Source organism: Physeter macrocephalus, chromosome 10 (genome assembly GCF_002837175.3).
Source record: "Physeter macrocephalus isolate SW-GA chromosome 10, ASM283717v5, whole genome shotgun sequence".
Taxonomy (NCBI): domain Eukaryota; kingdom Metazoa; phylum Chordata; class Mammalia; order Artiodactyla; family Physeteridae; genus Physeter; species Physeter macrocephalus.
In genome coordinates this window covers 15,619,184-15,636,432 of record NC_041223.1, presented here as the reverse complement: position 1 = coordinate 15,636,432, position 17,249 = coordinate 15,619,184, and positions in this window count along the sequence as shown.

Sequence of the window (17,249 nt, the reverse complement as noted above, 5' to 3'; positions counted from 1 at the left end):
TGCTACGCTCTTTCAAGGAGAAGACAGTGCCCACCTCACAGAGTAGCTGTGGAGAAGTGCGTTCATCTCCAGTGTTCAGCACAGGACCTCACACAAAGTCAGTGCCCGGGTGCTGCCTTCCTTTGCGAAACAAATGATTTAATTCACTTCCGTTCAGATTACAACTCCTGGTGGGTAAAGGTCTTCCGCACTACATAGGGCCTGGAGACCACGTGACTGCTGCGGGACAGTCTCTTTGGAAAAATTCGACCAGGACAGTCTTCGTCTGTGCAAGAAAAGTCGGAAGGCTCTGTTATCATCCTCGTGATTCTTACAAGCATAGTGATCGAGGCTTCATCCTTACTTCAAACAGAAATTTGGGGATTTCTGTTTGGGTGAAGGAATGGGAGGGACATTTACTGAAAACTTTCTATAACCCAGTCACTTTCCATAGTTTTGGTTTCCTTTCTCAGTTGTCACCACAATCAGCCTAACTTCAACAGTGGCAGACAGGGTTAGCTGTGGTCCCCAACGAGGAAATGGAAGGCCAGAAGGAAGGAACTTGCTTTGCACCAAGGACGGAACCCATATTTGGAATCCAGCTTGTCTGAAATAAAAGCGCATAATTTTTCCATAACAACCAAATGTCATGACTGAGCCTTGATTGAACTGTAGATCACAAAGAACGATAACATGTTCTTAAGATAGTATATTAGTTTGCTAGGGCTGCCATAACAAAGTACTACAGACTTGGCCTTAAACAACAGAAATTTATTTTCTCATAGTTCTAGAGGCTAGAAGTCCAAGATCAAGGTGTCAGCAGAGCAGGTTTCATTCTGAGGACTTTCTCCTTGGTTTGCAGACGGCTGTCTTTTCCCTGTATCTTCACATGGTGTTTCATCTGTGTGTGTCTGTCCAAATTTCCTTATCGTATAAGGACAGGAGTCACATTGGATTAGGGCCCACCCTAATGACCTCATTTTAATCTAATTACCTCTTTAAAAACCCTATTTCCGAACACAGTCCCATTGTGAGGTACTGGGGGTTAAGACTTCATCATATGAATCTGGGGAGATATGATTCAGCACATAATAGACAACTGGTTAACTTTGAACATGGTTTGGATGTGAGGCAGTGTTAGGGAACTCTTGTTAATTTTCGTAGATGCAATCATGGATTGTGATCCTACAGGAAAATGTCACTTTGCGGGGAATGCATGATGAAACACATAGGGGTGAGGAGTGATATCTGTGCATTACTTTCAAACAGTTCAACAACCACAAAAAAAGTTGTAAGAGTGATTAAAAAAACTGCAAAAGACACCATAATGGGGACAGACTCAGAGAGAGTGTCTGCAAAGCAAGCAGTAAATGGGTTTTACTGTCCAAAATATATGAGAACTCTTGCAGGTCATTAAAAAAGACCCCAAAAAAGGCCCTTATTTTATTTCCAGGAAGGAAGGGTGTTTAGAAATATTGCATATTTTCCCAAAGAGAGGGTGCTATCCACTCCAGAGGTCTTCAGGCAAAGGTTCAGAGTTCCTTGGCCTGGCTGAGTTTCAGTGTGGCCTTTCCTGAAGGCTAAGGATTGAACACTTTGGCTTTGAGAGATCTGTCCAAGGCCTTGTGACCAAGAGTCAGTTTTGATCTCCTGTGTGTTTCTGTCTGTGAAGGACACTGAGAAGCTGGTTCTGTTCACTGCTTGGTGCTCTTGAGTGAAGGGGAAGCTCCTACAACTGCTGCACCCATGTTAGCTAACTCGCCACTTCAGACCTTGCAGGGCTCAGATGTACCCTGTTGGCAAGGTTTTTTTTTGGTGGGGGGGTTGCTTTTATGTTTTAAGTTTCAGCTATGATACCAGCCAGATATTATGGTATATGCCTAAGATAAGTAAAGCTCTTTGAATAGGTTATCAATTCCATTTCAAAAAGCTCAAAGGCCCAATATCAAAGAATTCAAGCCCATTGGTTAGTATGCTTGAGGAACAATATCCCGTCATTAGGAATAGGTCAGCTTTTATTCTGAAATGCGTGTGTGTGTGTGTGTGTGTGTGTGTGTGTGTGTATGTGTGTGTGGCATTTTTACCCTCAATTTAGGTCAAGGTTATAAAAAACTATTTAAAGTTAAATATCTTTGCACTCAACTGTTAAACTCAGGAAAGCTTATGAATGAAAAGTAGCAAATAAACCATGCTTTGTAGTGAATGGGACGCTTTGAGAGGCAGGGAAGATGGGAAGTCATTGTCTGGACTCTGCGGTGTGGTGAGTTCTTTGTCATAGATCAAGGGGAGAGTTTGCTCCCAGACCCTGTTTCCAGAGAAGTGATATAACAAGTTAAATCAGCAAGTCCATAGCCAGACCTGTTTGTTTATACCATGTCAAATTCTGGACAAAATATTTATATGAAGAATGAAAAATATTTATGTCTTGAAAGACATTGTTGAGGCAGACAGCGATGGAAAGAAAGTTTTTAATCATTTTTCTTCCTGAACTCTATTAGAAGCTACAAAATCTGCTTTGCAATGACTCACACAAGAGAATCAAAGGACGTCATTCTCTCTATCCCTGAATCTCGCTAACATGGCAACAATCTCTTCCAAATTGAAAATTTTTCTTTGTGCAAAAGTAAGGTTATCATGGTTTCTTCCATTAAGAAGAGTGAACATTTCCATGGATTACTGTGGCACAAATTTCAGGAGTGAAGAGAAGGAAACTTGAGCTTACAAATAACAGTGGTCTTTAAAAGCAACAACAACAACACTAGCATCATTTTTGAGAAGAAAACTTAAACATCTGGTTTCCTTCTGGGAAGTGGCACTGTTTTTTTGACCTTCATCTTTAAAAAAAAAAAGTCTTTACTAGTCTAGTCTGCATGTATGAAGTTAAAACAATTACTACATATCTGAAAAATCCAACATTGGCAGATTGATTTTGTTTATTAGGATTACAGGGTTAACAAAATTGGATATACATGTGTCCTGCCTGGCAAACTGAATGTAAATATCTCTGTCAACATACGCTTGCCACAATTAGAAAAGACTTCCACGCACTATTGCCGTGAGCGTTACTGGAGGAATTCGTTGCCATCTGCCATCATCAGGAACGTAAATCCCAGATTACATAGATAATAAACAATTGCTGCTTTGTTGCCTTCCAAACGTGGTGCTGGGCGATAGGCAGGGAGTTTTATGGAATGCAGGCTTTATTCCATGTTTTAAGAACAGATACAGGCCTCCATTAATATTTATTTTTAATGATACCCTTGTAACCACATGATAATGGGATTTTTAAATAGAACCCGTTCTGGTACAGAATTGCAAATTTAACTAGTCTGATGTCCGACATATGGGAAACAGGCTGAACCCAAAGTAAATGTTTTAAAGGTTTGGTAATACTGGAATGATTGTCTGAGGAAATGCTGTATCTGTAGTAAAATTGAGCAATTAAGCCATGATTTAAGCATTTGAACTCCCACTTTTAGAGGTTTGAAATGTAATGTGTTTCAGGTTGTTTTCTGCTCTGAGTGGGATTTTCCTGTTTTACTGTAAATTGCCACTGCTGTTTAATATGTGTATATTTTTCTTGGTATAAACTTCAAAAGGGATGTTGACCTAGTAGAAAACTCCTCGCCTGAAGAATAGCATAAAGTAGCCACTTTCCACACATAGCACTTCAATCCTGGTTTCTCTTTAGATTCCTTTGAGATCAATTTTCAAAGAGTCCTTAGCAAATGGACATTTGTTTGGGGGATGGTGTGCAGGTAGGAAAACACACATACACACATACCTGTCCCTGCCCTGCTATGTTATACCCTCTCTATCTAGATTATGTATTAACTTGACCCAGTCAGACAGACTTGGGGTTGAATTCATTTAGTTCGATAGAGTTGGTTAATATTCTGCCCCTACTACTAATGGTCCTATAATCTAGCAGAGAGGATAAGATGATTGCATAACCATTGAATTATTCTGTAGAATAAGAATCTTCGCTGTAATGATATCCCCAGGTGACTCACAGGCACATAAGGTTAAGAAGTCTGTCCAGGGCTTCCCTGGTGGTGCAAGTGGTTGAGAGTCCGCCTGCCGATGCAGGGGACGCGGGTTCGTGCCCCGGTCCGGGAGGATCCCACATGCCCCGGAGCGGCTGGGCCCGGGAGCCATGGCCGCTGAGCCTGCGGGTCCGGAGCCCGTGCTCCGCAACGGGAGAGGCCACAGCGGTGAGAGGCCCATGTACCGCAAAAAAAAAAAAAAAGAAGTTCTGTCCAGATGACAAGTGGTGATGTGGCACCATCACCCCTGTGCAGGTGATGAGGCCTCAAAGTGGACTGGAAATCAATGGAAATGGAGAAGCTCCCCTAAGAGAAAGCATACGTGTGCGTGTGTGTGTGTGTGTGTGTGTGTGTGTATACACGTGCTTGTACCCACATACTGGGGGTGCGGGGGGACCTGCTGAGAGCTTGATAGAGAGGAAAATGAGGATATTAGCCTGAGAGATTAAACTGATGTTGACTATGGTGGAGAAGCTGACCAGGGAGCCAGTTTGGATGTGAAGGGTAGGAGTCCCCAGACCAGTTCCAGACTTGTGATGACGTCTCAGTACATCCAGGCAGTGTGTACTCGGGACAGTTTGAAATAAAGGGTTGAGCACAGGGACACACTGCTGCTTGGAGTACAGGTTCCTGAAAGCCATCTGACAATGCGTATCAGGCCTCAAAGGTCCATACCCTTTCACCCAGTAATTCTATTTTCAGGATTATACCCTAAAGAAATAAGCCTTTCTGTATACCTGATTATATGCAAGCTTTTACACAGCTGCAATAAACAACCTAAGGGGCTTCCCTGGTGGCTCAGTGGTTGAGAGTCTGCCTGCCGATGCAGGGGACGCGGGTTCGTGCCCCGGTCCGGGAAGATCCCACATGCTGCAGAGCGGCTGGACCCGTGAGCCATGGCCGCTGAGCCTGCGCGTCCGGAGCCTGTGCTCCGCAACGGGAGAGGCCACAGCAGTGAGAGGCCCTCGTACCACAAAAAAAAAAAATAATAATAAACAACCTAAATTTCAACAGTAAAGGACTGAGTAATTTATGGTATACTCATCCAAGGGACTATTGCGTGTAATTAAGATTTCCCAAGATTTTATCAATGATAAAAGTAAAATGCTTAAGACATGTGAGAAAGGAGAGGATAAAAGCAATGTGGAATAACCTACTTAAAAAAAAAAGTCAGTACTGCATAGAATAGAAAGGCAGGAAATTAGATCAAAATAGTAATACTAATAATAGTTATCTTTTGGCTTTTTGACACTTCGATTTTTTTCTTTTTTTTCTTTTTTGGCCACGCTGAGCAGCATGTGGGATCTTAATTCCCCGACCAGGGATGGAACCCGTACCCCCTGCAGTGGAAGCTCAGAGTCTTAATCACTGGACTGCCAGGGAAGTCCTGACACTTTGATTTTTATTTTATTTATACTTTCCTGTATTTTTCAGGATTTTCACGATGTCTACAATCAGAAAAAAATTGTTTTATTTGTCAAGTAAAAATTGAGGATACTTATCCAGGCAGCCTCTTCCCAGCCAGAGCGGTTGAGGACATAGGCTATTTGAAGGGTTCACAGATGAGACCATTCTTTATATTGGACCAGTAGTGGCCACCGAGTTCTCTTCAAAGCAGTCTCTACCTTGTTCAGCTGGGAGGTGAAGAGAAGTATGGTACTCAGGGTACAGGTCCTGGTTAGGACCTTGGCTTTACTCTGGGTGTGACGGGAAGCCACTGGAGGGCTCTGAAGCTGGGAGTGCCATGATCTTGCACATGGGCAGAATTGCTCTGGCTCCTGTGTGTAGAATCAGCACTGGAGAAGACGAGCGTGCACAGATAGATCAGTGAGTAGGAGGCTTGTCACAGTCCAGATGAGGGATGATGGGGTGGGAGCTGCAGAGTTGGTGGACTGTGGTTGGATACCTGCTGAGAGTGGGCCCACTGAGGTTTGTGGACGGCTTACTTGTGGGACATTGGAAAGAAAAGGGTGAAAGATGAAGCCAAGGACGTTAGCCTGAACATCTGAGTGCATTTTGGCATCATTTGCTGAGGTGAGAAACACAGGGGGGAAAGCAGGTTAGCAAGGATGAGAAATTAGGAGTCTGTGGTCAGGCTGGATCTCGAAAAGGCATCTCAGCTTTAAGTGGTGATGCCCGGCAGACACCTGCGTGTGTGAATCTGGTGTTCAGGAGGGGGGTCTGGGTAGAAGATGTGCACCCGGAAACCATCAGCAAATCAATGGTATTTACAATCATGGGGCTGGGAAAGCTCTCTTACAGAGAAAGTGTAGACAGAGAAAAGGCCAGAAGGCAGATCCTGGGGCATCCCAGCACTTAAAGGATGGATGAGGAGAAAGACCCAGCCCAGGACACTGGGAAGGAGCAGCCAGTAGGGGAGGAAAGCCAGGAGTCCTGCCTCTCAGAAGCCAAGTGGAGAAGGCCTAACGCAATGGCTGCAAAGTCATTTGCACATGAGCCACCATTTGCAGCAAGACTTCTAGGAAAATACAAGCTCTAAGTGTGCATTTCAGGATACTTCTTCCCCTGCTACAACGGATTCAGGGCATCCTTTCCTCTTGCCAACAGCCACCCCCGACTTGGCTAGCAGGAGTATTACCGAGGCTTCCGAGCATGGCCGGAGGCTCCTGAAGAAGGGAATGAAGGGTTGAATCGGGCTGGTCAGAAGAAGAGGATTTGGACTGCTGGAGGGGGTATAAGGGGGAACCGAACTTTGTGGGAGTCAGTTTCCTGCCAGGGCTTCTCAGCCCCAGTGCTTTCTCTGCCACTGCCACCAGGCTGTCCACCAGAGTTCCCTGCTCTCTGGCCTACTGAGCATGGGAACAGTCTCACAAGTGTGCAGCATTTCTGACATTTTCTGAAGCGTTCTTGGTGCAAGTAGCAAAACGTCCACAGTTTAAAGTTCTCTCCTGGACTTCTCTGGTGGCGAAGTGGTTAAGAATCCGCCTGCCAATGCAGGGGACATGGGTTTGAGCCCTGTTATGAGAAGATCCCACATATCGCGGAACAACTAAGCCCGTGCACCACAACTGCTGAGCCTGAGTGCCACAACTACTGAAGCCCGCCTAGAGCCCGTGCTCCGCAACAAGAGAAGCCACCACAGTGAGAAGCCCGCGCACCGCAATGAAGAGTAGCCCCCGCTCACCGCAACTAGAGGAAGCCTGAGCGCAGCAACGAAGACCCAACACAGCCAAAAATAAATAAATAAATAAATTTATAAAATTAAAAAAAATAAAGTTCTCTCCTAAGAAATTGTTACAATGCTCAGTTGAAAAAAAAAAAGTCAGAGTACACTAAATTGTTTACTCTTCATTCTCCATTATAAACAAACAAAGCGGCAAGACTAGAAGGCAAGTACCACTGTTTTGTAGCCATGATCCTCTCTGAGTTATAAGTGGTGCTTCTTCCTTGCTTTCCTTTACTCTCTAGACTTTTTTACAGTGGGCATCTATTACTTTTATAACTACAGAAAAGTATATTTAAAGATTTCTTGGGAATTCCCTGGTGGTCCAGTGGTTAGGACTCGGTGCTTTCAATGCGAGGGCCCGGGTTCAATCCCTGGTCGGGGAACTGAGATCCCGCAAGCTGCACGGTGAGGCCAAAACAAAAAGGAAAAAGAAAAAAAAGAAGAAGAGATTTCTTCCAAAGTTCAGTACACTTTAACAATCCTCCCTGGCAAGTTGGGTACCCAGACGGCTGCTCTCAGAGTCTCAGGTGCTGCAGTGGACGGTCAGACTTGGGGTAGCCTGAACGTGAGGCACAGGCGGGAGTGGGGGGAGAAAAGAGCTGAAGCTACCGCTCAGACCCCCTAGGCCCACAGGCGAGTGCTGCCCGGGATGGCCAGGCTCTCTTTCCTTGCTTCTCTGCCCTCTCCCTCCATACCTTGCTCCCAACAGGGTGGCCGGGGCACATACCACTGTTCGAGAAGGTAGTCCAGGAGCCATCACATGTTAGGGACTAATGTGCACTTTCTCTCTGGGTCTCCCGGTAGCCCTGTGAGGAAGGCAAGAAGGGTACTGTTGTTCCTCAGTTAGTTAGCAGGAAGCTGATGTCTGAGGGGTTGCAACTCTAGCAAATTCCATAGCGGGGACCAGAAAACTCTGAACCCTTGTTTCCCTACACCAGTCAACGATGGTTTTCAAATTTTTTTAAACCATAACATCTATGTGGAAACAAAATTTTATATGGAAAGTGTATATGGATATGAAAAAGATAAAATTGAACTGCTCGGAACAGGAGTGAAGAGTAAGGACACCCCCCTCTCCCCATAGGGAAGGGGTGTGCGTGGTGGGGGAGGGACTCTTTATTGCCATGCTCGAGGAGCAAAGATGGAAACCCACTGGCTCAACCTGTTCTGAGCCATGAGGGATGGAAAGAAAAAAATCAGCCAGCAAAGGGCATGGAGAAGATAGCAGAACCCTGGGAGTGCTTTAGGCAAGTTCAGTATAAGAGAAGTCGGGAGGAAACTTCCACGAAGCTTAGTGCTGTTAAATGTTACAGAGAGAGAGACAAGATGATTGACCCCAAGTAAGAGCTGAACTTGCGGCAAGAGAAGAAGAATTTCTGGAGTGGGAAGCAAGTGAATCTGCACACGGGAACTGACTCATAAGAAGTGTGTGGACTGAAAATTCTCTGCTTGTTCAGCATTTTTCTTTTAAAAAGAACAGAAACAGGACTAGCTAGAAGGGTGAGCAGGCATTGAAAGAGTATGGCCTGAGCCTTATTTAGGAAATGAAGAGAAAGGAACTCATGGTGAGGGCAAGATGAGGGACTGATGAGGGTAAAAGGGGAGATGAGAAAGATGTGCATTTCTACTGCAGGGTCCGCTTTCTGACTCACTTTACTGAAGAGAGAAACCCCTTCCTTTGAGAATGCATGTGAGGAAAATTGGAGGATCTGTTTGTTAAGGTGAAGTGCAGGGAGCTCAGCTGATGGTCGCCATCTTCCCTGAAGTCAGAGGTGGACGTGTTCGTAGAAAATGGGTGTGGAAGGGGAGCCATAGACATACGAGGGCTGAGGTTCTACCACATGTTGGGACATCTCGTCCAGCTTTCTTCTGCCAGCTCAGCAGGACAGGATTTATCTTCCTCCCCCCAGCTTGTCATTGGTCACAGCCATCCTTCCCCCTCAACCGCCGTCATCATGGGTCCGGAATCTCAGGCGGGGGGCTGTGTGTGTGTGTGTGTGTGTGTGTGTGTGTGTGTGTGTGTGTGTGTGTGTCTGTGCAGCTAACTCAAAAGTGTCTTCCAAAGCATTGACTATGGGAATCCTTGACTCACGTAGTCCAATCCATTTTTATTGAGCTCCAGATGTGTGCTGAACCCTTTGCCTGTTCCAGCTTCCAAAAGCGATCAGTGTTTAAACTCTCCACTGACTCCGTGGCTCCCTGGCCTCTTTTCCTCCTATAGCCATAAGTCCCTCCCGACACCCTGTCTGTGAAGTGCCCGACGTGTTAATCATTGCCAGTGCTTTGGCCTGAGGCCCCGCTGGATGTCACGATCCCCGGTCTTGAGTGTGGCCTGTGCTGTCACGCTTACCGCTACTGCCTGGGTTCCAGCGGGAGAGAGAACCCGACAAGCCTGCCCAAGGCCATCTCCCAGGGGACCGCCAAGCTTCGGGGCTGTTGCTGCAGGTGTGACACTAGCTGAGGAAGAAGGGAAAGCATCAGGTGCTTCCAAGGGCAGCTTTACAGAGAGTGGAAGGCTTGGGGGTCCATCATGGGCAGCGTGAAGGGGGGTTACTCTTGAGTTCTAGAAAAGAGAGATAGTAGAATTTTGGGCGTGCCTGGGTTTGGGGGTGGGGGTCCATGAGGAAGCTCCATTTCGAGGATCTGATTTGTATCCAGAGGCCACAGATGATGCCCTGTCCTGTGTGGTGAAGTCTGGAGTAGCTTCTCCACTTCTCTCTGCGTAGGAATCACCTGCAGGCTCTGACTGCCTTTCCAGCAGCTCCCAGATGTCCTGCCTGGACCACGCGTTACGTAGCAAGGCTGTGAGGGTGCCCCAGGGTATGGCTGATGGGGGTCTGTGCTGGGAGAGGCTAGGGGCCCTTGATCAGGTTATTTTAGGGTCCTCAGTAGGCAACCTGGTGCTGTCAAGAGTGATGGCTGGAATGGAAGTAAAGAAAGCTGGAAACCCGGGTGCAGAAGATGGGTGGTGCCACCGAGAGACCCTCTGTGGAGACCTGGACCTTCAAAACACACATTCCAAACTGACGTGAGCCTTGTGGGAACTTTTTTAATGGTCGTGTTCTTCTTTGTGCTCGTGATTCTTTTTTGACCGAAAGTCACACAGCGAAGCTAGTTGGCTTCTGTGTGACGATTATTTTAGTGAATAGTAATACTTTTGTCACAAGAGAGTCACCTTATGAGTATAAGGAACTTGTTATTTGCTAGGGAGTGACTTGTGCATCTAGGCTATCAAATGTCCTGAATTTTAGACAGACTGCTTGGCTGTATGTCTGTATCATAGGCTTTGACTTCCAGAGCAGTGATATGTTTAATTTTATATGCATATAAAATATGCATATAACATATATTTTATATATGTTATATGCATATTTACATACATAAATACATATTCTATGTAAATATTATATATACATATACATAAAAATCAAAGTAATTAAATCCCAGAATCTTGGCGCCAAATGGTAAAGATTAGTTCAATCCTCTTATTTGTATATGAACTATTAAGATACAAGAAGAATAATTAATAACTTGGGCATACTCATGTTTAGAAGTCTTACTGGTTCATGTAAGATCTAAAGTACTAAGTTAGGGCTTCCCTGGTGGCGCAGTGGTTGAGAGTCCGCCTGCCGATGCAGGGGACGCGGGTTCGTGCCCCGGTCCGGGAGGATCCCACATGCCGCGGGGCGGCTGGGCCCGTGGGCCATGGCCGCTGGGCCTGCGCGTCCGGAGCCTGTGCTCCGCAACGGGAGAGGCCACAGCAGTGAGAGGGCCGCGTACTGCAAAAAAAAAAAAAAAAAAAAAAAAAAAAATTGTACTAAGTTAGACCACATTATCACATTCTACTATGAATAGGATGAAGAAAGCTCCTTTCCTTTTGGGAAAAGAAAAGCAGCTTTAGGCTTAATAGTAAGGTCAGGTTTTGCATTTCCATAGTCACCACCTGTCGTTGGTACAGGCATTCTATCCCTGGCAACAGTCATCTTTTGCATAAATAGTATGCACAGGCTGTGATATTGTCATTTTTAATATTAAAAAACCCTTTTTATCCTTGTAATTACTTTTTCATAAAGCCTCTCTTAATTATTACAAAACAAAATCTTCCTTTACTTGTGTGTAGAATGGACATTTGAAAGCAATGAGGGTTCTGCTGGCCCTGCTTACCCTGTGGTTAGTGTCTACTTGTGAGTGTCAGCTGCCTGGGGGAACATGACTCAGAGAACAAGGTCTGTCCTTTGAATAATTTGCCTCTATTTACTTGCCTTTCAGCGATGGCAACAAAGCTTTTCATGGTTGTAAACACAATGTAAACTTGTTCTAATAAATATATGCAGTTCAACTAAGTGAATAGTGAGAACTCCTGACCGTTTAGCTGGTGGTGATAGGGGGGAGGTAAGGAAGGAGACCCCTCTGACAATAGATCTGACAACACCAAGGTCCAGAGGACCATGCAGTTCAATTCACTAATCCCCTAACAGGCAGCATAGGGCTTATCATAGGAAAGCAGTAATGATGGCCAGCAAAGGCAGGCTGCTCAAGTACCAAGCACCCCTTGATCCAGCAGAGCCTGAAGTTGCGTCCTTGACTATGAAAACGGCCCTGCCCAGTGTTCTGTGACCCCCGGCTGCAGTACAGTTCTGTCTCTTGCGTGTTAGGTGAGATTCTCGACAGACGTGAATAGGCTCAACGTGTTTGAGTGCTACCCTGCGGATGGCACTTTGGGAATGCGCAGAATTAAAGTTATAGCACTGTTCTCTAGCACGTATAGTAGGATAAAGGACATATCCCCACATATCCATCTACAAAGTAACACAGAGATATGCAGGGTGCCATACACGGTTTATTGTCAATACAGAAAGGGAACACTCACTTAGCAGGTGAAATCACTGTTGATCTGAACAGGAAAGATGTATAGCTGCTCCCCAGGGCCTCCACCTAAGAGGGTCAAAGGTAGAATAATGATGGTAATGGCAGTGGAGAAATTAGGCCAAGTGGGGAGGGTGGGAGGGTTAGAGAGATGTAGAGTGTGCCCACGTGCTGTGTCTTTGTCTCAAACATACCATGTTTTTCCTGCCCCTGCCCCTTGCTCTCAATGTTCTCCTTCTCCAAGTCTTCTCTTCATTTTTCTCTTGAAGACCTGCATGAGCTCCAGCTCACAACCTCCTGCTGCCTCCCCCTGAGCATTCCTGGGCTATTCCAATCTAACTAAAAGGCTTCCTGATCACTTTTCAGGCCCGTTTGTTGGGTATTCTGTCCCCACTGATTCTCGGAAGGCAGAGTATCGCATCTACCTCTTGCAAGGGCAAGCACCCTGAGGTACCGGGATGGAGCGGAGTACTCTTTATGGGTGGATTAATTCATTTGATTGACGCTTGCTGAACTTCTATTACCTTGTGTCACGCACTGCTCTCCTGCTGCAGGTGATGAGCAAAAAAGGAAGGTAGCCACCCCCTTGGAGCGCAGAGTCCAGTTGGGAATACAGACAGGAATGTGGTATCACAATGCAGGGGAGAGAATGCAAGGGTGGTAGTTGTGTGCAAAGTTCAGCTGCAAATAGGAAGGCCTGTTACCGAGGCCAAGCTTGTACTGCTCACTGTACAACAGGCCGGTAAATCGAGAGACGAGGTGTTGGGGCAAGGAATAACCACTTTATTCAGAAAGCCAGCAGACAGAGAAGATGGTGGACTAGTGTCCCAAAGAACCAACGTACCCGAGTTAAAACTGAGGCTTCTAAAAGGGGAGGGGGTGTGGCTGGTAGCTGCAAACTTCTTGATGCCCGGATTCTTTGTTCTTGGTGCTGGCCACTAGGTCTGCTCACAATGTTCCTATAAACCTCCAACAAGATGATTGTTGTTTTCTGTTCTGCAGCTTTGTCTCTATATGAATGGAAAAGGTCAGAGCCTTGAGAATGGGCTATCATGTATATTTCAGGCTCTAGGCAGCATTCTTTTCAAAGGTGCAGAGCCAGCATGGCTAAGCACAGGCAACAGAGCACAAGGGTCAGGGCTAAAGGAATAGATCCACCATGGAGTCAGGTTTGTTCTTTTCTATTACAGGGCCTCAGTCCAAACCAGACTGATGAGGGAAGGATTCCCAGAGGAGGTTACATATGAACTGAGTCTGAAAGAATTCGGCATTAGGTATAGATGAAGAAACAGTCACTGAACATGTAAAATGCATTTAGAAAACCTTGTCAGGCACAAAAATGCAAATACCTGAGTTTCAGTGCCTTTTCTACATGATTATGTTAAGCCTTCTCAGGCCTCAGCAACATCATCTTCGTTTTCTTAAGGATCTGACTTGTCTCAGGGCTGAGCTCAGAGTTCAGGATGATATCTCTCCAGTGAACAGTGTGAGAAAGACTCAGAGGATATCACAGAGGTCTGGGACATGCTTCTCCCTTTATTTATTATTTAAAGAACTTTTTACAAGAGTGTATAAGCGATACGTGATGATTAGGGCATGGGAAGGCAGAAAATACTCCTATACTTAAATTCTACCAGCCGTAGGCAGAAACCACTTGTAACATTTTTGCTTTATATCCTTCCAGATGTTTTCCTGCAAGCTTGTCTTTTTTTATTTTTCCAAAAATAGGATCCTGCTATCCTACATCCTGGTCTACAGCCTGCCTTATGCAGCCAATATTCTGTGACCATATTGAGCACTTATTAGAGTATAAACTTTGTAATAAAGTAATTCCAAGTGCCTCACTACACCTACAGTTTGCTTCGTGAGTCCAACAGAGATACAGAGAATCAGTTTTCAGACTTTTTATTCTTACACAGGTAGTGTTGGTTGTAGGGATACTGGTGGTTAAAAGACAAGGAAGAGGGGAATGAAAAGGAGCTCTACCTCGAAGCGATGTTTTAAAGAACACATTCTAAGACATTTTGCCCTGAAAAGGTACATATCACTAATTGTTGGTTTTATTTATTAGAAAGTGCTGTAAAACTAGCTGCCTTTAAATTAGAGGATATCAAAGACTAAAGTTTTCATGCCCTTCTAGGATGAGCTCATTTGAATTTCCCTTTTCGAATTTAGTTGATATTTTGCTAATGATGTAATTATTTATTTAGGCTTAAAAGATTCTGTGCAAATACCTTATGAAATGCTTTCTTTTTTTAACGCACCTTTTATTTATTTTTACGAAGCCAAAAAACACACTTCACATCTGGAGCAACCAACGAATGGACTTGCTTTCCTTTGAAGACTCATAATTTAGTTTCACATTTTTGACTAGTGACTCTGGGCCTGAGGCCCCACAGATGAGACAAAGTTTCTGCCCTTGAGGTCACAGTTCTAATGAAGAAGCAGAGGCAGGGCATCACCTGGAAACTCATTGCTCAGGGGTGCCCTCCCGAAGGAGGTCATTGGCGTTGGAACTGAGTCTTGAGGGACGAAAGAGAGTTGGACAGGTGACAAAGGGTGAGAGTGACACACCAGGCAGAGGCGAGAGCAGGACGGAGTCCAGAGAGGCAGGAAAAAGTGCATCCGGCAGAGGTGGTACAGGCAGGCAGTATTGCCAGCGTGTGCAGTGCCACGTGAGGCTCTCGGGAGTTGGAGTAGAGCTGGCAGGATGTGGGGCTTTACCCTGATGGGTAGTTAGCCAAGAGACTGCTATGAGCTGTTCTCCAGGCCATTGGAGATACAGGTCTGAAGGCTTTGCTTAAAGCTGTAAGTAAAGATTCAGGAGCCTCTGAAGACCTGTGCCTTAATCATCTCAGTGGCAGAACAAAGGAATAGAAGCACGAGTGGAGTCAATAGGAGATGAGGTAAAAGAGGATCATAAACAGTGATGCTGTGAAACTATGGTCAAGTAAGGAAGACGATAAAAGCTGAGGGGAGGAGGAAGATGGCAGTGGTCCAAAGGGGATGCTTGGCATGGTTGAAAAGCACCACAGATATAGGCTGAGAGAAAACAGCCAATGGAGAGGGAGAGTTCAGATGTCTGGGAGAGAGTGATGTACGGATGAGATCGAGGATGCTGGTGATGAGATGTCCCTCCTAAGTTCTAACCATTCTCTCCTCTGAGCCTGCAGGAAGTCAGCAAGGAAGAGTGGAGCCTGAGGTGGCTTGTAAGTGCAAGGCTTAGGAAGTAGAGAGAGAGAGAGTTCCTGATGGCCTCATTTTCCTCAGTCTAGCGGCTGCCTTCTGAGAACAGGGGGTGGGCCGAGTTAGAAGGTTTGTGGGGCAAAGTGAACGATAAACCTGCTGCAGAGAAGAACTATAGAAGGAGTAGATGAGGATTAAGGCAGGAAGAGCTATCCCAGGACAGTCCCTGGCACACAATAGGTGTTCAGTTAACATTCAATTAAAAAATAATGTCAAAAGATGGTTGAATAGGATCAAGAACCCAACTGAGGTTGGCAACCACGGATTTATTGTGGTATCATGATGCACGTGCAGTTTCTCTTTAGTTTTCAGTCCCAGAGATATAGTAGAAAGATGGAAAGTAGAAGGATGGAAACTAACCTAGTGTTGGTCTTTTCCTGGGAATTGCAAAGTTCAAGAGTGGAAGGAAATGAAGGGTATTGTTAAGAGAGTGGTTGGGGGTGAGCCAGGAGGATCTGCTCTACTAGGAGAGAAAGGAAGGGTTCAGGGGTTGGAAAAGTGGGACTGTCACTTTTTATTATGGGTCCATAATAGATGCCATACGTACAAAAGTTTCCTCATTTTTTAAATGATGATATTCATATATTGTTAATTTTAAGTTTTTCTAAGATAAAATGAGAAGCAGGCTAAACTTCTAACAACAAAATACACCTGCAAGTTCAAGTGGTAATGAGAGAAACACATACATGATGTAGCTGGGAATTTGTGGTGATACCACATTTCCGTGGGGTACATGTGACTGTGAGAAGTCTCAACGTCCAGCACAACATTAAAAATCAGATCTGGGCTTCCCTGGTGGCGCAGTGGTTGAGAGCCCGCCTGCCGATGCAGGGGACACGGGTCCGTGCCCCGGTCTGGGAAGATCCCACATGCCGCGGACCCTTCTGAGAAGAGAGGACTGTGCTGAACTCATATTGATGGCTACTACACACATTCACCGATTCAGGAACTAGGGCCATCCCTGTGTGGTACCACTTATGTGCTGAGTGCCATGAGTAGCTAGGAGACATGGAAAAGACTGCCTGACTCTCAGACTGGTTCTTCGTTTGGTTTAGGAGAAAAGGTCAACTAACTGACATGCCTTTTAAAACAAAGTGTGTGATCAAGTGGCCACATGAGCGGTAGAGAATAATAAATAAGAAATGATTTTGCAGTGTAGATAAAATGTGTGGCCTACGGTAGCCTAAGAAAGCTTGATGGATTCGGTGACATTTTAAACTGTAGTTAGAAAAAGTATGAGACGCTCAAAAACCAAATAGTATACCTCAATAGGTTATCCATTGCTATCTTGACTTCTATAATTGAACCACATTCAAGGCTAACTTGAAAACTGCAAAGAGGCCTGAAACGTAGCTTTGGGATACAGCTTTAAAAATAAATAAATTAATCAATTAAAATAAACATTTAAAATATTTGAACTGAAGAATAAATCAATTTCTCCATCACTAGGTCAACTGGTTGAAATTCAGACATATGGAAAATTTTAACTTTCAATTCCAGACTCTAAGCCTAATTCTGGGAGAAAATCCATTAAAGTAATGAAGTAAGGAAACAATTGAACAATGAATCTTTATTTTGTAGAGAATACAGTGAATGCTGGGAGGTACATCACCATTTCCATTTTGTGCTTTTGGATTATTACAAGCACCAACATCTTTGCCTAAGAGTTACCAGGCTGTGGTTTGTAACTGACTTCAGGGTAGGAGTAGGTAGGAATTTATAGGATGTTATCCTTCAAGAAGAGCTACGAGAATTTTTTTTGGATGCAGAGACTTAAAACTACCCAGGTTTGGGGCTTCCCTAGTGGCTCAGTGGTTGAGAATTCGCCTGCCGATGCAGGGGACACGGGTTCGTGCCCCGGTCCGGGAAGATCCCACATGCCGCGGAGCGGCTGGGCCCGTGAGCCATGGCCGCTGAGCCTGCGC